Source organism: Lathyrus oleraceus, chromosome 4, assembly GCF_024323335.1.
Source record: "Lathyrus oleraceus cultivar Zhongwan6 chromosome 4, CAAS_Psat_ZW6_1.0, whole genome shotgun sequence".
In the NCBI taxonomy this organism is placed as follows: Eukaryota; Viridiplantae; Streptophyta; class Magnoliopsida; order Fabales; family Fabaceae; genus Lathyrus; species Lathyrus oleraceus.
The window spans coordinates 330,079,884-330,105,960 of NC_066582.1; positions in this window are offsets into that span (position 1 = coordinate 330,079,884).

A 26,077-nucleotide genomic window follows, 5' to 3' on the forward strand; every position below is an offset into this window, starting at 1 on the left:
GTTTCCTACCTTTCGAAAATTTCCAGTCATTGACATGAGATGAGATTGAGAACTAACTCAGAACACAGTCATTCGCTTAATCCCTAACTTTTGCCTGGATCGCCCTTTTCGGGTTTTCAATCCACCGGGATACCCATTTTTGCCTAAGTTGCCTTTTCAGGTTTTCAACTTACCGGGTGTACGATCTTTTCATTTTTAATCCCTAATTTTTGCCCGAACCTTTTCATTTTCTTGATTCGTCGGGATGCCCATTTTTTGCCTGGACTATTCTTTTTACTGTCCAGCGGGTCTATTTTATGCGAAGTATTTTTTAACTGCGTCTGAGTTCACAGGGGAAGTGAAGTTTTCACCATCCATAGTTGCAAGCATTAAAGCCCCATCATCAAAAACCTTGGTGACAATATACGGTCCATCATAGTTAGGAGTCCACTTGCCCATGTGATCTGTCTGAGGAGGAAGGATCCTTTTCAACACTAAATCTCCGACTTGGAAACAACGAGGACGCACTTTCTGATCAAAGGCTCTCTTCATCCGACTCTGATACAACTGCCCATGACAAATGGCTGCCATTCGCTTCTCTTCGATAAGACTTAACTCATTGAACCTTGTCCGAATCCATTCGGCTTCGTCTAACTTGACATCCAACAAGACTCTTAGAGAAGGAATCTCCACTTCAACAGGTAGGACTGCTTCCATACCATACACCAGGGAGTAAGGGGTTGCCCCGGTCGATGTACGTACTGAAGTGCGGTACCCATGCAAGGCGAAAGGTAGCATCTCATGCCAATCTCTGTACGTGACGACCATCTTCTGCACAATCTTCTTTATGTTCTTATTTGCCGCCTCAACAACGCCGTTCATCTTAGGGCGGTAAGGGGAAGAATTGTGATGCTGAATGTTGAAGTTCTGACACAACTCCTTCATCATTTTGTTGTTGAGATTAGAACCATTATCAGTAATGATTCTTTCGGGAATCCCATAGCGACAAATGATTTCTTTCTTGATGAAACGGGCAACCACATGTCTGGTGACATTCGCGAACGACGCTGCCTCGACCCACTTGGTGAAATAGTCGATGGCAACAAGGATGAAGCGATGCCCATTGGAAGCAGTCGGCTCAATCTTTCCAATCATGTCAATGCCCCACATAGAAAACGGCCACGGCGAAGTCATCACATTCAGAGGATTTGGCGGTACATGCACCTTATCAGCATAAATCTGGCATTTATGACACTTCCGAGCATATTTGAAGCAATCTGACTCCATGGTCATCCAATAATAACCCGCTCTCAACAATTTCTTAGCCATTGCATGTCCGCCGGCATGAGTACCGAAGGAACCTTCATGAACTTCCTGCATTAACATGTCCGCCTCGTGTCTGTCCACGCATCTGAGCAAAACCATGTCGAAGTTCCTCTTATACAGCACATCGTCTTTGTTCAAGAAGAAACTGCCTGCCAATCTTCTCAAAGTCTTTCTGTCATTGTTGGATGCCCCTGCAGGGTACTCTTGATTCTTCAGAAAGCACTTGATATCGTGATACCAGGGCTTGTCATCGACTACCAGTTCAGCAGCAAACACATACGCGGCCCTGTAAAGGCGCATCACATCGATCCTAGGAGCATGGTTCCAACGAATTACCTTGATCATGGAGGATAGAGTAGCAAGTGCGTCTGCCATCTGGTTCCTCAGCAATTTGAAAATTGGCTCACACGTGGTTGTTAGGTGAGAGATGAACCTTGCAATGTAGTTCAACCTCCCTAAGAAACTACGGACTTGCTTCTCTGTTCTTGGCTCTGGCATTTCCTGTATCGCTTTTACTTTGTCGGGATCCACCTCAATCCCTTTTCCGCTAACGATAAAACCCAGCAATTTTCCCGATCTCACCCCGAAAGTGCACTTGTTCGGGTTAAGTCTCAGTTTGAATTTCCTCAAACGCTCAAACAGTTTCTGCAAATTCACCAAATGTTCTTCTTCTGTCTGAGATTTGGCAATCATATCATCCACATAAACCTCGATTTCATGATGAATCATATCATGGAACAGAGTTACCAAAGCTCGTTGATATGTTGCTCCGGCATTTTTTAGACCAAACGACATCACCTTGTAGCAAAAGGTGCCCCATGGGGTTATGAAAGTTGTCTTTTCCATGTCCTCTGGTGCCATCTTGATTTGGTTATAGCCATAAAAGCCATCCATGAAGGAGAATACCGAGAACTGAGCTGTATTATCCACCAAAACGTCGATGTGAGGTAATGGGAAATCATCTTTAGGGCTAGCTCTGTTCAGATCCCGGTAGTCGACACACATCCGTACCTTTCCATCCATCTTAGGTACTGGGACGATGTTTGCAACCCATGGCGGATAATTGGTGACTGCTAGAAACCCTGCAGCCAACTGCTTTTGCACTTCTTCCTTTATCTTGACAGCCATCTCTGGTCTTGTTCTTCTGAGCTTCTGCTTGACCGGAGGACAACCTTCTTTGAGAGGCAAGCGGTGTACCACGATGTCTGTGTCCAGCCCAGGCATGTCCTGATAAGACCAGGCGAAGATGTCAACGTATTCTTGCAGCAATTCAATCAGCCCTTTCTTCACATTGTCTTCTAAAGCAGCCCCTATCTTGATTTCTCTCTTGGCGTCTTCGGTGCCGAGATTAATCACTTCAACACACTCTTGATGCGGTTGAATAACCCTTTCCTCTTGTTTTAATAACCTGGTAAGCTCTTCAGGGAGTTCACAGTCTTTATCACCCTCTTCTTCAGCTTGAAAGATTGGATTTTCAAAGTCGAAGCGAGCCATAGCAGAACCGTTATCAATAGGATCCGGTGATGTGCATATGCATGAGTGATGGTATGTGCTTATGAGTGTGAAAAAAAAGTGGAAACTAAACAAAACATTGCCATTTTTTTTATTTTGAAAAACTGCAAAAATAGAAAGACAAGGAACGAAATATTTGAATGCAAAAATACGTCCTTTATTTATGATAAAAATGCAAGTGTCACATAGACGGGCCCTACAATGAGTCATTACGCCCTGGGCGGAACCTAAGACTTGGATATGCATGAATAAACAAAGAAAATTACTCTTCAAGAAGAGTGACTTGGATAACTTCACCCGGGATCCTCGGACGCACCCAATTGTCAATGTCACAATCACTATCCCCATCTTCTTCATTGTTGACCGCGGAGACTAATTTGACTTCTCCTTCAACCATGTTAACGTTGGCTCCACCATGCTGGGGCATGGGATTGTTGACGACATTCGGAGCCGGTGCAAGGTCGACGGCCTTTGAATCTATGAGGTCCTGAACTACGTGCTTAAAAGCTTTGCAGTTCTCAATATTGTGGCCAGGTGCCCCAGAGTGGAAGCTACACCTAGCGTTGGTGTCGTAACCCACCGGAAGTCTACCATTAGGAGGAGCCAGAGTGCGCAGTTGCACAAGTTGTAGTTGTTGAAGACTAGAAAGCAACTGAGCGTACGACATTGGAAGGGTGTCGAAACGCCGGTCCATCATCCTTTGCCTCTATTGATAAGCGGGTCTGTTACCCGGTTGCTGCTGCTGTTGATACTGAGCTGGTTGACATTGTGATTGTTGTTGTTGTAGTGGCGCTGCAGCTGGAATGGTCACAGCCGCAACATACGGTTGCTGATGATAATTCTGAAAATTATTCCTCCGGTTATCCCTGTTTTGATAAGAAGATATGGCATTTGCATCCCCTTCTCTCCTCCTCTGTCCCTGAATGAACGGCTTCTTCACCCCTGATGAGGACCCACCTCCACTCTGGGTCTTATAGGTCTTTAGGTAATTCTCCACCCTTTCTCCAGTAGAGACCACATCAGCAAAGTTGGAAGCATTGCAACCTACCAGACGCTCCAAGTAAGGTCCGGGCAGAGTGTTCATGAACATGTTGGCCATTTCCTTTTCCAACATCGGAGACTGAACACGGGAAGCTGTCTCCCTCTAGCGTTGAGTGTACTCCCTGAAGCACTCATTGCTTTTAAGAGACAGATTCTGAAGTTGAGTTCTGTCCGGAGCCATGTCTGCATTATACTGATACTGCTTCACAAAAGCCTCTGCCAAATCCCTCCAGCAACGGATGTGGGCTCTGTCCAGCCTCATATACCATTCCAAGGATGCCCCAGCTAGGCTATCCTGGAAGAAGTACACAAGTAGCTTCTCGTCATCAGAGTATGCAACCATTTTACGGAAATAGGCTTGCACGTGAGTTTTGGGGCAAGAGCTGCCATGGTATTTGTCAAATATCGGGACCTTGATTTCGGTGGCACTCTCACACCTGGGACCAGCCCCAAGTCAGCAACATCTACTCCCAGAAGATTTTGTCATTCCACTGCTTTCAACCTCTCTTCCAATCTTCTAAACATGGGGTCCATGCCAAAGTCTTCCAGAAGCAAGGGGAACTGATCATCCTGACCATCCTGAATGGGTTGTGGATCTAGGTTGACATGCGGGATCGGGATAGGCCCCGGTCCATTGGGACGATTAGCCTCTCCAGCTGGAGGATCAGCCAACGTCTCCGGTTGAGTAATAGGGGGATCCCTCTGTACCAACAATCTAAGCTCCTGCTGTCCTTGAGCCACCCCTTGAACCAAATCCATGAACTGATTCATGCGAATCTTCATCTCGGCGAGCTCTGCTTGTAGGCTCTCCATCGCTCTTTGTTGATTCCTTCGGGTACCGTATCAGTGAATGCCTGAGTCAGCTATCCTGCTAGTGGGACACCAAACAAACTGAGAACACTGTGGCGGTACCTGTTATGCAAGACATGCGGATGACTATGCAAATGCAATGACATGTTTATCAATTCCAAAAGGCATTCTACCCCCTTGATTCCAGTCTCACATTTGATAAACAGTGTAAGAAGAAAACCCCGACTAGAATCAAGAAGAAGATTTAAACCCCCTTGAAAAGGAAAAACATGTGTTAAATGATATGAATGCAAATGATGTGATGATGTGAATGCAATGTAGTGGCATGTCAATCAGGATTGCTGTATCTGCTTGAACATCTGTCGGGTGGTACTGTCTGAAGAGAAAACCACTGAGGAATATAATACAAGATCAAAGCTCCGCTCCAGAAAACCGGGTTGGTTGGAGGTTAAGGTTTCCTGAATTTAGCCCGCCCCTCACTGGTAGGTTCTAAGAACAGAAGTTCGTCAACTTCAGCCCTTCAGTCGCGAATAATACATTTACCACTGAAGGTTTGGCATTATTACGGGATAAAAGACCTCCACTGACTCCCCTCAATAGGACATCCTAAAGCAAGTTCCCAGTCTCGGGGTCCTCGGATTGATCAGCGAGAATGCGCCCTCCAGAGCTAACATAATCACATCTCGGAGGAGAGGCCTCGACTGAGTTCTCGGGAAATGGTAACCAGAGTCGACAATTTCTAGAGGAACATCATGTCGTTACGGAACATCCGTAGGACATAATATATCCAAAAGAAACCTCGTCTGGGTGTGGTTCTTCACGAACGACTTAACGTAGCAACATGCCACGCAAGCCTCATGATCATCCACTCTAAAACCTGTGTGTACACTCAAGCCTGGGTAATGGGCTTATCTCTCGTAGAACATCCCATCCCAACAAACAAACAACAACTCCAACAGATACAGCAGATGAATGCAAGCAAGTAAGTAAATAAATGTACAAAAGCATGAACACCCAATGAACAAGAAATCACACGAGCTAGGAGGGACTCACTTAGGGAAGATGGACCAGCAAGAGGTCAACTTCTTAGTAGTCCCCAGCAGAGTCGCCAGCTGTCGCAACCTGAAAAATACAGTGCGCGAAAAAAACAACCGGCGAAAGAAAATGACAGAAGAGTCGCCACCGTGCGTTATTCATCCCAAAGGAGGGAAAGGAAACGCTCGAAGTAAACCTGAAAAAGGAAAGGACAAGACGGGGTCTCGCAACCAAATCTTGGGTTCGGGAGTCGGTTATGCGAAGGGAAGGTATTAGCACCCCTACGCATCCATAGTACTCTACGGGATCCACTTTTGTGGTTTTTGTCTAAAGGGTGTGGGTTTACCTAATGTGTTTATTTACTAAAAAGGTTAAGAGAAATGACTCGCGCGGATGTCGCATCCACTGCATACGTATCTCATCTGAATATGAGAATCAGAGTCTTCGTAGCTCGGCTGACCTATGGGTTGGGGGATGTGTGCTCGCTAAGACATCGCGTCTTATGCCTACGTATCTCATCTGGAATGAGAATCAGAGCAAGCCGTAGTTCGGCTAACTACGGGGTTGTGGATTGGGTTTTGGACGAACGACGTCACTACGCAATCTACCGGATGCTCGACCTATGGAGACTTACTCGCCTATAGTAGAAGGAGTAAACGTGTGTTATGGGTTTTAGGGTTTGGGATGCTCGAGGGCAAACAGGCAGTCCTTGACGAAGGAGCCACGCTACATGTGGGGATATGAATACAAAACACAAAACATGTATCTCACAGTAAAATGCCACCAAGGGGCTCAAACATTGCCTCCTATCGAGGTCTTCCAGCTAAGAAAGCGATAAAGTACGAGAAAGGGAAAAAATTACCACACGGATAAAGATCCGAAGTTACAGCAATTAAAGGATTAGCAACCCTGAGATCTCTCCAGCTAGACCATCAAAGAAAATCAGTCAATACGATTAATCAAGATAAACCTCCGGATGGTATCCCTGCAAGAGTATGTGAGCCCTCACGAAAACTCAATAGAAAGGTTAGACAAACAAGGTGAAATCCAGGGAAAACAATGCCATGGCAACACAAAGACAGGTTAGAGAAACAAATTTAGGGTAACCAAGAGTTGCCCCTAAATCAAAATGTAACCACATGAATAATTCCATCAAAATTCACAAAAAACTCACAAAAAGCAATCAAGGGTAGGAGGCCTAAACCTCTTGTCAAACACATGCATCAAAAGGGTATCAAATTCACCCATAATACCTCATACATTTAGAGCATTCAAATTAAAGGCATAAAGATGATGGATATATGGCAAACCTGATTGGAGAGATTGATTAAGATTGAATGGTACGGCCGGATCTGCAAAGTAATACTAGGGTTTGTGTGAGGCGGAGTGAACTTCTCAGGGCTGCCTGAAGGTCGCTGCAGAGTAGTTCCTAGGTTTCCTTCTCTCAAAATCTTTCTCCAGTGAATCTCCCAGTGTAACTCCAAGTGTGTTTTCCTCTACTGAAACTTCAGTATTTATAGACTGATTTTCGTGGGTAGTGGGCTCAAATTAGGGAGACCTAAGTCCAAAAAAATTTGTTATACTATTTATTTAATTAATTTTATTTATTTATTTATTTTTAACTTTTTTTTTTCCAGGAAAAATGAAGGGTAAATTTTGGGGTATTACACATGGTCTCAAGCAGACGGTCCATCTTTGCCTGCATGGAGTCAATGTCCGTTCTCATCGAAACCTGGTTAGCTTCAAGCTGTTCAAGTGTCATCTTGTAGTTGCGGCGTGTCTCGTACCGGTGTCGAGTAGTCAGCGTTACTGGATAAAGGGTAGAATATGGTGTAAGTTTTTGTTTCTGGGAGATGATATGCAATGCATGTTGATGATATGCAAATGCATGAAATTTTGCCATGATTTCCATAAAGGAATGCAAATACTCAAGATTATTCACACGTCGGGTACAACGGGATATCAGGAAGAAGCTTGGGTTTCTCTGATCACAAGAAATTCCCAAAGGTAGGTTCTAAAGTTATGTTTTCAAGGAAGGAACTTAGACTCACGGATCAAGTTCAAAACTTCCTCGCAATGGTGGGCTAGCCACATCGTGATGGGAGTTATGAAATGATCTAATCTAAGTGGGATTCTCGTATTGTTCGAACAGGGTGTAGACCCTTCGGTTCAATACTACATAATCACCGATCATGAAAACAAAACTTGGGTTTAAGGTGAGGTCCCTAGAGTCACGGATCGTGTTTAGAACCTCCCCCACAATGATGGGCTAGCCATATTGTGATGGAAACTCCAAACAGATCTACTCTAGGTGGAGTCTTCGTATTATCCCAATGAGGTGTACACCCTCCGACTTAATACTACACAACTCCGGGTTCTAAGTTTTTTCTCGAAGCTCGGGTATGAAGCTTGTCTCACAGCAAAACATCAAGTCCCATATTATAGTATCAAAATACATTACATACAAGCAACAAGTAATCAGAATAAAATACAGAGAGATAAACATGGAAAGAAAGAATATCTTCTAACAGTCCTAGAAAAATCAGACTAAGTTAGGCTAGACTCTCTCTTGCTTGGAGCAGGGTTCCCAGCAGAGTCGCCAGTTTGTCGCACCTCGAAAATGATAATGCGATCCCTCGCGATGGAACACGGAAAATTTTTAGTTTGAAACAGAGTCACCACCGAACTTTATTTATCCCAATGAAGGAATAGGAAAATATCGAGAAAACCTTTAGGAAAATAGAATAATGGTCGTCGCAACCATATTCGGGTTCGGGAGTCGATTACGCAAGGGGAAGGTATTAGCACCCCTTACGCCCGTTGTACTCAACGGGAACCTCTTAGTCTGATTTTGCTATTTGACTGTTAATTGACTGTTATTCGCTTGCTTCGAGTGATTAGAATTGATGATAGATGTGGATGAAGACCTCAGGAGGGGGAAATGGGAGGTTTTTTATTAGTGTGCTCGCGAAGATACAACAATCTCCTGCCTACGTATCCTTATGGTGCAATAAGGAAATCAGAGCATTCGTAGTTCGGGTTACTATGAATATTTGGTGTGTTTTGTTTTGATGAACGACTGTGTAGGTCGGCGTTCTAACGGCTAAACACTGGCTTGTCTACTCTCGGGGGAGGCTCTAGCACTGGTTTGTTGGGCGCATTAGAAAGGATTTACAGTGTTCTTTTTGAAAGAGTTTTGGTCACGCGGGGGTGACAGGTTGAGTTGATGTGTTTGGGTGTTTTGGTTTGGGTTCGATCGCTCGGGGGCGAGAAGTTAGGTTTGATTTGTTTGAGATGTTTTGAAGAACGACGAAAGATTGTGCAATGTGGTGTACACCAATCGTCCAATTCTTTCGAGGAATAATAAGGCGACCGCCTTCTACTCCCTTTTCGTTCGAATTATTTTGAAAGTTTGTTTGTGGATGTTGAATATGCACGGTAGTGAGGCGTACGCCCCCTACTTGCTTATTCAAGGAATAATAAGGAGTATGCCACTTATTCCTTTATTAAAGTTTATTTAGCGTGTTTTAGTCGGAAGTCGATAATTTGTGCAATATGGCGTACACCAATTATTCAAATAATCAAGAGATGGTGAGGCGAACGCCTCCCATCTTTTATCATCCGAGGTTTAAATTGTAAAAGATATGTTTAGATGTTTGTATTTGATTTGTGAAAATAATTTGAATTTTGAATTGGTGAGTTTTGAAAGGTCGATGATTTGAGCAATGTGGCGTACGCCAATTATTCAAATAATCAAGGAATGGTGAGGCGTACGCCTCCCATTCTCTATCGAAGTTTAAATTATAAAGTTGATCTTGAAACTGTGTTTGATATAATAGGTGATTTGAGTTTATTCGATTGTGGTTTAAATTTGAATGACGAAAATCCGAGCAATATGGCGTACGCCAATTATTCGAATAATCGAGAGATAATGAAGCGGATGCTCACTATTCTCCTTTTCATTCAAAGATTAATTATTAAAAATGAAGCTTTTAGAATTTATAATTAATTGGGAGAGTGATTTTAATTTTATGGAGTTTTAGGGTTTTAAATGAATGACGAAAATCCGAGCAATATGGCGTACGCCAATTATTCGAATAGTCGAGAGATAGTGAAGCGGAGGCTTACTATTCCCCTTTTCATCCAAAATTAATTATTAAAATAAAGCTTTTAGAATTCATAAATAATTTGGGGCAGTGATTTTAATTTTATAGAGTTTTAGGGTTTTAAATGAATGACGAAAATCTGAGCAATATGGCGTACGCCAATTATTCGAATAGTCGAGAGATAGTGAAGCGGAGACTTACTATTCCCCTTTTCATCCAAAATTAATTATTAAACTAAAGCTTTTAGAATTCATAAATAATTTGGGGAAGTAATTTTAATTTTATAGAGTTTTAGGGTTTCAATTGAATGACGAAAATCCGAGCAATATGGCGTACGCCAATTATTCGAATAATCGAGAGATAATGAAGCGGATGCTCACTATTCCCCTTTTCATAAAAAAAAATAGAATTAAAAGTTTTGAGGAATATATTGATTAAAGACTTTGAATTCGATTTTACAAAACCAATAAAGTTTAGATAAAAGTACTTGGTATTTGCTCAAAATTAATTTAGCGACAAGATACATAAAGAATTAAACACTTATTTACTTTAGTAAATCAACTATCATTTAATCGTAATACTCTAAAAAATAAATAAATAATATAAGGTGCAAATTAAAACAATGATCAAACTCAAGTTAAATAATAAAACAACAAAAGTAGAAGAATAAGTAAGTCTTTAAAAGAAATGGGGTGCAGGAATGAAATGAAGGGTGAAGTCCAAATAAGAAAACCACAAAGGCCCTTGGTATCATCTTCACGGATCCGGGTTGGCCGGAGGCCCAAAACGTTTCCAAGTTTCCCAAAAAAAAAACAACAAAAGGGATGATAGAAAGAGAAACAAGAGGACATTGTTTGGCCTCTACTCTCTCTTCTGGTAAACACACACGACAGCCATGCATTAGAGAGCTTAAATGGGGAATCCACATAATCATAGGGAAGATCAATTACTGACAAATGCTTTTAAAATAACTTTAACCAAAGGACCAAACAATAAAGGCACTTAATAAAAAAGGATTTTATTTATCGACCTCTTCAATGCCATCTTTGCATTGCACAAAGAAATATGTATACTCTTCTCTCTTTATTCGAACGGTCATACTACTGTCACTGAAAAAACCATCTCCTTTGTGTATATCAGTCAAAAACCCAGCTTTTGAGAGAAAAGAGATGAACACCTTGTGGTGTTCTTCTTCATGCTAACCCATATTTCATGCGATACCACTCACTAAAAAACTGCAATCCCACAAAACTGAAAGGGAGACGACCGCACACCCTCCCCGTTTCTACACCTCAAATTAAATTTAGCATATCAACAACTTTTGTCTAATAGATCTAACTATCAAAAATACGACCTAGCTCCTAATTCTCCTTCTATATCAACAATCATCAACAAAAACCTTCGAAGTTTAAAGTCAGATGGTGGTAAGTGCATAAAAGGATACAATACATAAGCATTTTAAAGCAGATGAGAAATGATTCCACCAGAGTGTCGTGACTCCGGCGAAGTTAGAGCGACCATGGATACCTCAGGTAATCGCTCGACAATTGCCTCTTTTCTTTGTCAGCTGCTTCGATTCTCTTCCTCCTACTCCACGCTCCTCTGCATGATTATTGCTGACTCGTTGCTGTTAAGGTAGTGGTTTTTTAGCTCAAACTCGTCGAGATTCAACGCGAGATCTCAGCAAGCTTAGAAATTTTAGAGCTTTAAGTGTCTTTGGGTTGTTTTCTGCAGCATAACGGTGCTTTTTTCAGGGTCCTTTTTCAGTGGATTTCACTCCCTTCTTATAGAGAGGTGGTACGAGGTTCATGTGATGGTGTGAGCTGGCGGATCCAGCAAATCATTCCGTTAGAGTAAGATTTCCTTCTGGATTTTGTGTGGTCCCTTGTGTTAAAGTTGTAATGCGAATCCATTCCGTTGGCAAAATCCTCACAAAAATGCAAGATTGTTCTCACTAGCTTCTTTACCGCAGTAACACTTGTATCTGTCATGGTAAGAATCCTCATTTTCACTGTCATGTAAATTCAATTTTTTTAGATGGCATACGACCCTTGACTATTCCTTTTTGCCATTGTGGTCTTCTTTTTCTGTCAACTGATATGACAAGGCATTTCCTCATAACTTCCAGAAATTTAAGCTTCTCTTGGTTTATGCAGGTAACATGATGCTATTGCACTCGCATTAAACTATTACACAGTTCATGCCGGTCTGTTGTGTAATGGATAAAACATTTCCAGGATGTGTGTGTGTTTGTAGTTGTGGTTCCTTCCACTTTTCAATTGCTTCTTTGCTGAAATTAACAAGGTTGATCTTAATTCACTGGTTTGGTTGCGTGCAGGTTGGACTTGATCATGATTGCTTTCCACTGATGTACTTTGAAATCTTGTGAATACTGGTGCAGGTTTTGACTTCTAAACATTTTCCATTATGAGTATGAGATCCTGTCAAACACAATATCCACAACTGACTACTGTGAGCCGCAGACCACCATTGAGTATGTATTTTTTAATGCTCGGTTTTCCTTTGGTGGCAGGGCTGTTGCTTCAAGAGGGTACACGGATGCTTTTGAGCTGGTACACAGATGCGGACTTTGCTGCTATTGCGAGGCACATAAGCTCGGTTTGGTGGCAAACTTTCAAAAGGGTTGGCAATGTTGCAGGTATCTTAGCCATAAAGTTAAACCATGTATTTTGTTGTGTTGCATGACAATTGCATAGGTGAATTCAATCCATATTGGTAATTTACTGCAGGTCTTAGTTGCAACAAAGGTTGTTGTTTAAGAGACACAGGCTGATGATGCTTCTGCTGTGGCGCCCGCCATTGTCGTTGCTTCACTACTTGACTAGTCATACTAGAATCAGGATTTCTACTGAACCCATATGGTGGCAGATGATGTTCTTGCCGTTGATGCTCAAATGACCTCAAAAAGAAGTATCATTTCAGGGAAAATTGGGGATGCATGTTTGAAGCTTATTCCCTTCCAGTAACACCAAAAAGGTTGGTAAGTGAATCAGATATAATTACAGAAGGAGCAGATTCGACACTTCTCGTTCCCATCCACTTCTTCCTTCTGTTTTCTTTTTAGCAGGTTTTTTTTTCTGATTGGTTCAAGTGTGATGATGTGTTCATCTAGCAGCTTTGGTTCATTTCACTGATATGTCGCTTCTTAATTTTGTGCATGCTGCTGTTTTGGTTGTTCCACAGGTTATGCTCAATGTTGGCTATAGAAAACAAAATGTAGGAGAATTTTCTACTACATTCTGTTAGCAGCCACGCAGGAAAAAGTACCAGTTTCTGCGGCAGATTTATGGTTTGACAAGAGCTGCCTTGATGGTGGTTTCACACTCACGACTTGTGGTGAATTTGCAGTGTAGTTTTGTACATGTTGTAACGATGCTTAGGTTATGTACTTTGGTCATTGTATTGTGTATGTCAGCATGTGAGTTGGTTTTTGGTTGTAATGAGAATGGACAAGGTTTATGTAATGGTTTTCAATGGTGGATGTTGTAACACCCCGATAAAATATGATAATTATTTAAATTAAGTTAATAGTATATTTATTAATTTAATTAAATAATTGGAATATTATTGGAATTATAAGTTGGAATCAGTAAAGAGTCCCATTTAGAAAAGGGTTTTTCACGTGAAAACAGAGAAGCGGCTGAAAAGAGAAGAAACTGAGAAAGGGAGAAGAAGAGGCTAGGGCTCAAGAGGAGAATTCACGATTGTTGAAGGTTAAAGAATCAATTGCCGGATTAACTCAGGTAAGGGGGGTTTATCGTCGTTTAATGGGTATTATGGATTAACATGTGATGGGTAGTAATAAGCCATTGATTGACTCTAATTAGGTTTTGAGAAATACCTTGAATTGTGATGACTAAATTACGTTAAAAACTGTGACGGGGGATTCTGCATTCTGTTCGTGTTAGCGCAGGAACAGCTTTCTGTCTTGCGTTAACCGGTTAACCCAGGGCGTTAACCGGTTAACACTGTTATGAATTATGAGAAATTGCTGTCTGTCTTGCGTTAACCGGTTAACCCAGGGCGTTAACCGGTTAACACTGTTAAAAATTGCCAGAAAGCGTGTTCTGTGTTGCTTTAACCGGTTAACCCAGAGCGTTAACCGGTTAATACTGTTTGAAAAGTGAAAATTGATATTTAAATATTGTGGACATATTTGATGATTGGCCTATATTGGTGTATGATATAGTAGGCAACATTTCCCGTTGTTTTGGGCAGTATAGGTATTAGTAGAGTGTGCTAATACTGTGATTTATTATTTGGCATGACATGATATGCTTCTGTGATAAATATGCTGATGATGTATAATGGTATGCATAATGCTGTGAATGTATCTGTTATGTATGCAATTGTGAATGGACTGTTTATGGCTTAGAGTGTGAGCATATGTCCATTGTGGATTGTTGTTGATGGTTGCATGCTAGGTGATTTAGCGTGCATAGTATGGCCTTTGTGGTGGTAGCTAATTCCCATGGTGAGGAATTAGTGAGTGAGTTATTGTGGATTGTTGTTGATGTTTGCATGCTAGGTGATTTAGCGTGCATAGCATAGCCCTTGGGGTGGTAGCTAATTCCCATGGTGAGGAATTAGTGAGTGAGTCACTAGGTCTCAAATGAGTGGGACTAGTGAGCTTGGTAGCCGTATCTGGGTTTGATCGGTGAGGTTGAACTATGTGTTCACGAATAGTCGGTACCGCATGCATGGAGTCTTATTGCATAATGTATGTATGGCGTATAATATGAATGGATGTATTCCAATATTATACGTGTGTTTGTGTTGGGTTGAGTATGATTATGATTTTGAGTTGATGTTGCCGTTGCTGAATGTGTGATCTGATTTGGGTGATGAAATGTGTTAAATTACTTAGCATTACATGATATTTTATAATGCTTATTATATCGATTGAGGAACTCACCCTTACAACTATGTTTCAGGTAACGAGTAGTGATTGAGTAGAAGCTAGTGCTTGGAGTCTAGTGTAGTTCCTTAGTGGGTCATGCTCTGGTAGATGTAACATCGGGACGGGATGTTTTACCTTGTTTTCATTTGGTTGTTGAATAATTTTACATGTAATGTGTTACATGGTTTGCATATCCGCTGCGAATTGTGCAATGTTTTATTTTGATTAATAAATGAGCATGACAAACTATTTTGGTGAATGGTGTGAAGTGTCAAGTGTGACACCCTTAAATTGCATATCTACTCTGATTTATATTTGTTGTTTTAATTATTATTGGGGTATTTTAGAAGGGTGTTACATTAGTGGTATCAGAGCATAGTCGGTCGAGTCGAGTCGTAATTATTCTGTTTCCCTGTACGTGATAGGTGTTGTGTAACCCTATCAGTACTTATTGTTTTAGATTGTTGGGTTTTCAGAATAGAGATGGCTGGAAGAGGTAGAGATGATGCTGCGATTGCTGAGGCTCTGGGTATGCTAGCTGGAGTACTTGGAGGAAATCCGAATGTTGTGGGACTGGGAGCTGCTCGTCAACTGAGTGAGTTCCAGAAGAACAATCCTCCAATGTTCAAGGGAGCATACGATCCAGATGGTGCTCAGAAGTGGTTGAAGGAGATCGAGAGGATCTTCCGAGTGACTGAGTGTGCCGATAACCAGAAGGTCAGGTTCGGTACGCATATGCTGTCAGAGGAAGCAGATGATTGGTGGGTTGCTGCCCGCACTGAGTTGGAAGCTGCTGGGGGTGCTGAGATCACTTGGGCGGTGTTCGGAGAGAGATTCTTGAGGAAGTACTTTCCGGAGGATGTCAGAGGAAAGAAAGAGATAGAGTTCTTAGAATTGAAGCAGGGCAACCGGTATGTTACTGAGTATGCTGCTGAGTTCACAGAGCTGTCGAAGTATTACACTCCCTATGATGAGGCTATTGGGGAATTTTCAAAATGTGTGAAGTTTGAGAACGGGTTACGTCCCGAGATCAAGCAGGCTATTGGGTATCAGCGGATTAGAGTGTTTTCTGACATGGTGGACTGTTGCAGGATTTTTGAACAGGATACCAAGGCCAGAGCGGATAGCTATCAGCAGAGGGTTGATAGGAAAGGCAAGAATCAGAATGATCGTGGGAAACCGTATGCAGCTGGCAAAGGTTTCCAGAGACAGAGTGGGATGAAGAGACCTAGTGGGGGAGACTCCAGTGCCCCTGCTAAGTGTTATAGATGTGGTCAGGCTAGACATCGTATCCATGAGTGTACCAGTACTGAGAAGAAGTGTTTCAAGTGTGGCAAAGGTGGTCACTTGGTTGCAGAGTGCCGGTTGAAGACTATGACTTGTTTCAACTGTGGAGAGGTGGGTCATATTAGCCCACAGTGTACTAAGCCGAAGAAAGAGAACCAGTCGGGAGGCAAGGTCTTTGCCTTATCGGGTTCTGAGACTTCTGCAGATGATCGTTTGATCCGAGAGATATCTGAGATGCATGGGGGTATGGTGATTGATACTCCTGCGAAGGGTTCAGTGACTACTACTTCAGTTTGTTTAGATTGCCCTTTGAGTATTTTTGGTAGAGACTTTGGGATGGACCTCGTGTGTCTTTCACTAGTGCAAATTGATGTTATCCTGGGTATGAACTGGTTGGCGTTTAACCGAGTTTATATCAACTGTTTTGATAAGACGGTGATTTTTCCTGAGATTGAGGAAGGAAAGAGTTTGTTTCTATCAGCAAGGCAGGTGAATGAGGCAGTAGCAGATGGGGCAGAGTTGTTTATGCTGTTAGCGACTTTGGGGGCTAAAGATAAACTGGTGATTTGCGATCTAGCCGTGGTGTGTGATTTTCCTGATGTGTTTCCTGAAGAAGTGAATGAATTACCGATAGAGCGTGAAGTTGAGTTCTCGATTGATTTGGTACCTGGTACTAGGCCGATATCGATGGCTCCGTACCGTATGTCTGCTGTTGAGTTAACTGAATTGAAGAGTCAGTTGGAAGATCTGTTGGATAAGAAATTTATTCGTCCGAGTGTGTCACCGTGGGGCGCACCAGTGTTATTGGTTAAGAAGAAAGAAGGTACTATGAGGTTGTGTGTGGACTACAGGCAACTGAATAAAGTGACGATCAAGAATCGGTATCCTTTACCGAGGATTGATGATTTGATGGATCAGTTGGTTGGTGCGAGTGTGTTCAGCAAAATAGATTTGAGATCGGGGTATCATCAGATACGTGTGAAAACTGAGGATATTCAGAAGACTGCTTTCAGAACAAGGTATGGACATTATGAGTATTCTGTAATGCCTTTTGGTGTGACTAATGCGCCTAGGGTATTTATGGAGTATATGAATAGGATTTTCCATCCGTACCTAGACAAGTTTGTTGTGGTGTTTATTGACGATATTTTGGTGTATTCGAAATCTGAAGAAGAGCATGCTGAACATTTGAGAGTGGTTTTAGGAGTTCTACGAGAAAAGAAGTTATTTGCTAAATTGTCTAAGTGTGAATTTTGGTTAGAAGAGGTTAGTTTTCTTGGTCATGTGGTTTCAAGAGGTGGTGTTGCTGTTGATCCTTCTAAGATAGAAGCGGTATCTAAGTGGGAAGCTCCGAAGTCAGTTTCTGAGATAAGGAGTTTTATTGGACTGGCAGGTTATTATAGGAAATTCATTGAGGGATTTTCTAAGTTGGCGTTACCGTTGACGATGTTGACTAGAAAGGGGCAAGCGTTTGTTTGGGACTCAAAGTGTGAAGAAGGTTTTCAAGAGTTAAATAGAAGGTTAACTACTGCTCCTATTCTGATATTACCAAGTCCATCGGAACCATTTGAGATTTACTGTGATGCTTCATTGTTGGGTTTGGGTGGTGTTTTGATGCAGAATAAGCAGGTTGTAGCTTATGCTTCGAGACAACTGAAGGTTCATGAGAGGAACTATCCGACACACGATTTAGAGTTGGCAGCTGTGGTATTTGTTCTGAAGTTATGGAGGCATTACTTGTACGGGTCAAGATTTGAGGTTTTCAGTGACCATAAGAGTTTAAAGTATTTGTTTGATAAGAAGAGTTGAATATGAGACAGAGGAGATGGTTAGAGTTTCTGAAGGATTATGACTTTGGTTTGAATTACCATCCGGGTAAAGCAAACGTAGTGGCTGATGCATTGAGTCGGAAATCATTGCATATGTCTATGTTAATGGTTAAGGAATTGGATTTAATTGAGCAGTTTAGAGACTTGAGTTTGGTGTGTGAGAGTACTCACAATAGTGTTAAATTGGGAATGTTGAAGTTAACGAGTGGTATTCTGGATGAGATTAGAGAGGGTCAGAAATCCGATGTGCTTTTGGTTGATAAGTTGACTCTAGTGAATCAAGGTCAAAGTGGTGAATTCAGAGTTGATGAGAATGGTGTTTTGAAATTTGGTAATCGGGTGTGTATTCCGGATGTTACCGAACTTAAGAAGAGTATTCTTGAGGAAGGACATCGTAGTGGCCTGAGTATTCATCCTGGGGCTACGAAGATGTATCATGATTTGAAAAAGTTATTTTGGTGGCCGGGAATGAAAAGGGAAATTGCGAGTTTTGTTTATTCTTGTTTGACTTGTCAGAAGTCAAAGATTGAGCATCAGAAGCCGTCTGGGCTAATGCAACCGTTGGCTATTCCAGAGTGGAAGTGGGATAGTATCAGTATGGATTTTGTTTCTGGTTTACCGAGGACAATTAAGAATTTCGAAGCTATTTGGGTGATTGTTGACAGATTGAAAAAATCGGCTCATTTCATTCCGATCAGAATGGATTATCCGTTAGAGAGATTAGCTGAGTTGTATATTGAGAAAATTGTAAGTTTGCATGGTATTCCGTCGAGTATTGTTTCGGACAGAGATCCTAGATTTACATCGAAGTTCTGGGAAGGTTTGCAGAGGGCTTTGGGAACTAAGTTGAGATTGAGTTCTGCATATCATCCGCAGACTGATGGTCAGACTGAGAGGACGATTCAGTCACTGGAGGATCTTTTGAGGGCTTGTGTTTTGGAAAAGGGAGGTGCTTGGGATTGTTATTTACCTTTGATTGAGTTTACCTACAACAATATTTTTCATTCGAGCATTGGTATGGCACCGTTTGAAGCTTTGTATGGTAGGAGATGTCGGACACCTTTATGTTGGTATGAGTCCGGTGAGAGTGTTGTGGTTGGACCGGAGATTGTTCAACAAACTACGGAAAAGATTAAGATGATTCGGGAGAAGATGAGGATTGCTCAGAGTCGTCAGAAGAGTTATCACGACAAGAGGAGGAAGTCACTTGAGTTCCAAGAGGGAGATCATGTGTTTCTTCGTGTTACTCCGATAACTGGGGTTGGTCGAGCTTTGAAGTCGAAGAAGTTGACACCTCGATTTATTGGTCCTTATCAGATTTTGGAGAGGATGGGGGAGGTAGCCTATCGTATCGCTTTACCGCCGTCACTTGCGAATTTGCATGAGGTTTTTCATGTGTCTCAGTTGAGGAGGTACATTCCTGATCCGTCGCATGTGGTCAAAGTAGATGATGTACAGGTGAGAGATAACCTGACTGTTGAAACATCACCTATGAGGATCGAGGATCGAGAGTTGAAGCAGTTGCGGGGTAAAGATATTGCTTTGGTAAAGGTAGCTTGGGGAGGACCAGCAGGTGGCAATGTGACTTGGGAACTTGAGAGCCAGATGAAGGAGTCTTATCCAGAGTTATTCGCTTGAGGTATGTTTTCGAGGACGAAAACTCTTTTAGTGGGGGAGAGTTGTAACACCCCGATAAAATATGATAATTATTTAAATTAAGTTAATAGTATATTTATTAATTTAATTAAATAATTGGAATATTATTGGAATTATAAGTTGGAATCAGTAAAGAGTCCCATTTAGAAAAGGGTTTTTCACGTGAAAACAGAGAAGCGGCTGAAAAGAGAAGAAACTGAGAAAGGGAGAAGAAGAGGCTAGGGCTCAAGAGGAGAATTCACGATTGTTGAAGGTTAAAGAATCAATTGCCGGATTAACTCAGGTAAGGGGGGTTTATCGTCGTTTAATGGGTATTATGGATTAACATGTGATGGGTAGTAATAAGCCATTGATTGACTCTAATTAGGTTTTGAGAAATACCTTGAATTGTGATGACTAAATTACGTTAAAAACTGTGATTGAATCTATAGTTGGGTGAGTCGTAGTTTTCTGGACGTGTAGCTTTTTACGGAATTGAAATCGGAGGTCCGGAAGTCCTCCGACGGCGAAAAATGCGGGGGATTCTGAATTCTGTTCGTGTTAGCGCAGGAACAGCTTTCTGTCTTGCGTTAACCGGTTAACCCAGGGCGTTAACCGGTTAACACTGTTATGAATTATGAGAAATTGCTGTCTGTCTTGCGTTAACCGGTTAACCCAGGGCGTTAACCGGTTAACACTGTTAAAAATTGCCAGAAAGCGTGTTCTGTGTTGCGTTAACCGGTTAACCCAGGGCGTTAACCGGTTAACACTGTTTGAAAAGTGAAAAATTGATATTTAAATATTGTGGACATATTTGATGATTGGCCTATATTGGTGTATGATATAGTAGGGATCATTTCCCGTTGTTTTGGGCAGTATAGGTATTAGTAGAGTGTGCTAATACTGTGATTTATTATTTTGCATGACATGATATGCTTCTATGATAAATATGCTGATGATGTATAATGGTATGCATAATGCTGTGAATGTATCTGTTATGTATGCAATTGTGAATGGACTATTTATGGCTTAGAGTGTGAGCATATGTCCATTGTGGATTGTTGTTGATGGTTGCATGCTAGGTGATTTAGCGTGCATAGTATGGCCTTTATGGTGGTAGCTAATTCCCATGGTGAGGAATTAGTGAGTGAGTTATTGTGGATTGTTGTTGATGTTTGCATGCTAGGTGATTTAGCATGCATAGCATAGCCCTTGGGGTGGTAGCTAATTCCCATGGTGAGGAATTAGTGAGTGAGTCACTAGGTCTCAAATGAGTGGGACTAGTGAGCTTGGTAGCCGTATCTGGGTTTGATCGGTGAGGTTGAACTATGTGTTCACGAATAGTCGGTACCGCATGCATGGAGTCTTATTGCATAATGTATGTATGGCGTATAATATGAATGGATGTATTCCAATATTATACGTGTGTTTGTGTTGGGTTGAGTATGATTATGATTTTGAGTTGATGTTGCCGTTGCTGAATGTGTGATCTGATTTGGGTGATGAAACGTGTTAAATTACTTAGCATTACATGATATTTTATAATGCTTATTATATCGATTGAGGAACTCACCCTTACAACTATGTTTCAGGTAACGAGTAGTGATTGAGTAGAAGCTAGTGCTTGGAGTCTAGTGTAGTTCCTTAGTGGGTCATGCTCTGGTAGATGTAACATCGGGACGGGATGTTTTACCTTGTTTTCATTTGGTTGTTGAATAATTTTACATGTAATGTGTTACATGGTTTGCATATCCGCTGCGAATTGTGCAATGTTTTATTTTGATTAATAAATGAGCATGACAAACTATTTTGGTGAATGGTGTGAAGTGTCAAGTGTGACACCCTTAAATTGCATATCTACTCTGATTTATATTTGTTGTTTTAATTATTATTGGGGTATTTTAGAAGGGTGTTACAGATGTAATGTAAATTAGCTTTTGGAATGAACATGATTTACATTGTTGTATGTATGGTAGTGTAAAAAACAATGGGCTAATGATTTATTGATCAAGGTCCAACATAATGAAATTGTATGGTTTATGGTGATTTGGAAAAGAACATGAGAATGACCAGGAATGGTTTTTTTTTAGCCACATGATTGGCTTTGGTCCACCGTTGACCAAAAGTCAACGGTTAACAAAAGTCAACAATTTATCAAAATTTCCAAATTTTGCACCTTTTTTATACATCGACAACGGAATGTAATCTAATTGTCAGTTGAATGAGATTTTTTGTAAATGAAGGAATTTGGTATGAATTTGGAATGTATGATTTGTTATGCATATGATGCACAAAATAAAAATGAAATTAATTCTATGAAAATTTAAATATGCCCGAACAAAATTGGGGTATGACAGTTGCCCCTATTTAATTAACTTGAACCAGAAGGTAAGAATGACAACAGTCTTCATATATTCGTGGTAGAAGGTAATTAAATACGAAAAGACCCAAATTTTGTCCTTTGAAATGCAAATGAGATATGCAGAAAGAAAATGCAATGAATTCTAACAGCACCAAGGTTATAGAGGTAGAATGTCCAAATTAATGCCAACCCTCGAGTTGACATTCAAATCTTGCACAAGTCTTTTTTGATGCAAAGACAGAAACTGAACAGGTTTTTTTGGCACCAAAAGGATGACAGTAATTTACTGCTATCACCGAAAGGATGATTAGTACTTCAACATGATTTCCAGGATCGTCATCACCAAAGGATGATAGATAAGCTGAGCTTCAAAGGAAATCATCACCAAAAGGATGATGGTTATAGTGGCTATAACAAAGATCGTCATCACCAAAAGGATGATGGTAAGATCAACAACAAATCTCGCTATCACCAAAAGGATGAAAGCTAGACACAATCCAAATATTCCCATCACCAAAAGGATGATATCCGTCACCCCAAAAGGATGATGGTTATTCTGATAAAGTTTCGCATTACCAAAAGTATAATATCAAGGCTATCACCAAAAGGATGATAGTTGACTCATCAACTTCAAAGATCACCGTCACCAAAAGGATGAAGGTATAGTCACACAACAAACTTGTTATCACCAAAAGGATGATAATAAGTCAAATAACTTCAATGATCACCATCACCAAAAGGATGAAGGTATAGTCACACAACAAACTTGTTATCACCAAAAGGATGATAATAAGTCGAAACTCCATGATCACCATCACCAAAAAGGATGAAGGTATAATCACACAACAAACTTGTTATCACCAAAAGGATGATAATAAGTCGAAACTCAATGATCACCATCACCAAAAGGATGAAGGTATAATTAAAACAAAACTTGTTACCACCAAAAGGATGATAATAAGTCACACAACTCAAAGGATCCCCATCACCAAAAGGATGATAGTAAGATCAAAACAAAACTTTGTTATCACCAAAAGGATGATAATAAGTCGACAATCCCCATCACCAAAAGGATGAAGGTAAGGTCAAAACAAAAAACTGGTTATCACCAAAAGGATGATAATAAGTCAACAATCACCATCACCAAAAGGATGAAGGTAAAGGTTAAACGACGAAAGTTGTTATCGCCCAAAGGACGATAATAAGTCGACAATCACCATCACCAGAAGGATGAAGGTATATTTAAAAGACAAAACTTGTTATCTCCAAAAGGACGATAATAAGTCACACAACGCAATTGATCACCATCACCAAAAGGATGAAGGTAAAATCAAGACAAAAACTTGTTATCACAAAAAGGATGATAACAAGAACACAACGCAATTGATCACCATCACCAAAAGGATGAAGGTAGGATCAAGACAAAAACTTGTTATCACCAAAAGGATGATAATAAGTCAACAATCACCATCACCAAAAGGATGAAGGTATTGTCAAACGACAAAACTTGTTACCACCAAAAGGATGATAATAAGTACACAACGCAATTGATCACCATCACCAAAAGGATGAAGGTAGGATCAAGACAAAAACTTGTTATCACCAAAAGGATGATAATAAGTCAACAATCACCAACACCAAAAGGATGAAGGTATAATTAAAAGACAAAACTTGTTATCGCCAAAAGGACGATAATAAATCGAAATAGACTCAAATGATCACCATCACCAAAAGGATGAAGGTAAGATCAACAACAGAACTTGTTATCACCAAAAGGATGATAATAAGTCAATAGTCACCATCACCAAAATGATGAAAGTACTACAAACAACAGAACTCGTTATCACCAAAAGGATGATAATGAATCAACAATCACCAACACCAAAAGGATGAAGGTGAAATCGTAACTTCGAAACTTGTTACTACCAAAAGGATGATAATAAGTTGTACTAACTTCAAATATTGCTGACACCAAAAGGATGACAGGTGGGTTGGTCTTTCCAAATGTCACCATCACCAAAAGGATGATAGCTTAAACCAAACTCCATAATCACCAAAAGGATGATTTTTTAGATTGAACTGGACGTCATCACCAAAAGGATGATGATTGAACCAAAATGACAAGGATCCTTATTAACACCAGGATCGCCGACACCAAAAGGATGACGGTAGGCTGTAATAATTGCAGAGGTCGCCATTCACCAAAAGGTTGAAAGTTGGACCAAAACTCCAAGGATCTTCGACACCAAAAGGATGACAGTAAGATCACAAATGTCAAGGATTTACCATTACCAAAAGGATAACGGTGATCGTAAACAGGGTGATGATTAATATTATTCCTCAATGGACTTTCACCAAAAGGATGATAGTGAGAAAAATATTGGAAAAATAAGGCTACTGTCAAAGTTTAGTAAACCTGATTTGCTGGGTAGTGTTGGAACATTGCTGGGTAAGACTTGCTTGGGGTATCAACAACAAAAGGTTGCAGAACAATATTCTCTGGGGAGGTGTAATTTCCATTAACAAAAGGTTATGGGAAACGAATCATTGAGGGACGCTCAACGCAAAACAAGGTAAGTGTTTAGAGAAACATTGTTTGACTAAGCTGAGGATAACATGTTATCAACAAAAGGTTGAAGGATGTAACTCAATGGGGAACGCCCGATAGTAGGGTAGGAACTCACTCAGAGGAAGTGACAATGACTCAACTGAGGGTTGGCCCGGATGCCTACAACTAAACCTTGGATTTTAATTCACACACATTCGTCTTTTTGCAGGTGTAAGGATAAAGATGGTCATTCAAGGTCTCTTGGAATGATAGCCACCTTATTTTGGTTTTTGGATGTCGGTGACCCTTTGATTTTGGTATGGTGGTCACTGAATCTTGTTTTGTTTTGTTGGAGAGTTTCATTGTCTCTTTCGATTTTTGTCTTGATCCCTAACTTTTGCATGGATCGCTTTGTTTGAAGCTTTAATCCATCGGGATTGCCCCAATTTTTGCCTAAGTCTCCTTTTAGGGTGTTGGGACTTAGCGGGCTTTTTCTTTGACTTTTTTTTAAAAATTGTGACTGCCAAGTCATTGGTCATTGAAGAACAACAGGCATAAAATTTGGATTTGTATGGTTTCTTCGACACTTCAAGATGTGTGCGAAGAATATCATGTGATTGATCCTTGTATGGGATATCTCATCTTGTAATTTGAATGTGTAGTCAGATTAACTGAACACTACCCCGCCCCAGGTTAAGCGTAAGGGTTTTTTAGATCTGAAAGAAACTCCTACTTCTAGGCTCGAAGTGGTTGACTAGGGATTAACTCCTTATCTCTCCAGTGTTTGAGGATTTGAAACAATGCCTGTACATCATTAGCAGGATTTTATCCGAAAGCATACAATCATCAATTATTGGTATTTTGTTTTCGTCATCCTCCTTCCAACATTTACTAACAATAGTGTGATAAAGGAGGTGAAGTGTAAAAGTATGTGTTTGTGATGTTGCAAATGTGATAGATGAGTGAATATGAAAGATTGATTCAAAGCATGCATAATCATCCCATTAACAAAACCAAATACAAATAACAATGTTTAAAGCATACAGTACTTAGACAAACAAGATCAAATTACAAGAATGCAAAATGCTAAGAATGGCATGATGATCGCCTTCATTCAAATGAGGAGGACTTCATCTCTTGATTCTTTGTTGGTATTGCTCCGCTTGTTTCAGGCCTGTGAGAAGCTTTACCTTCGAGCTTCACTCGACTCTGCATGCACCGGCATGGGGTTTGTTGCAACGTTTGGCCTCACTGGCGTGAATGTAAGTGCTTTACTATCAATCAAATCTTGAACCTTGTGCTTGAAAGCCTTACAGTTCTCTATTGTGTGCCCTGGGGCACCCATGTGATACTCATAGTGAGCATGGGCATCGTAGCCTGGAGGATATGGTGGAGTTACAGGTGTTATCTCCTTTTGAACAACTGATCCATCCTTTAGCAGGTAGGGAAGGATCTTGATGTATGACATTGGCAAAGGATCGAAATGTCTTTCTAGCCTCCTTGCCCTCTGCTGGTTAGGTGGAAGTTGTGGAGCACGTTGATGTTGATTCTGATGTGGCTGCTGGTAAGCCGGCTGTTGATAAGGTTATTGATATGGTTGCTGATAGGGTTGCTGATGTGGTGGTTCATACGGTGTTGGGATGACAACAGCAGTCTGGTGATAAGGCATAGGAACATTCAGATGTG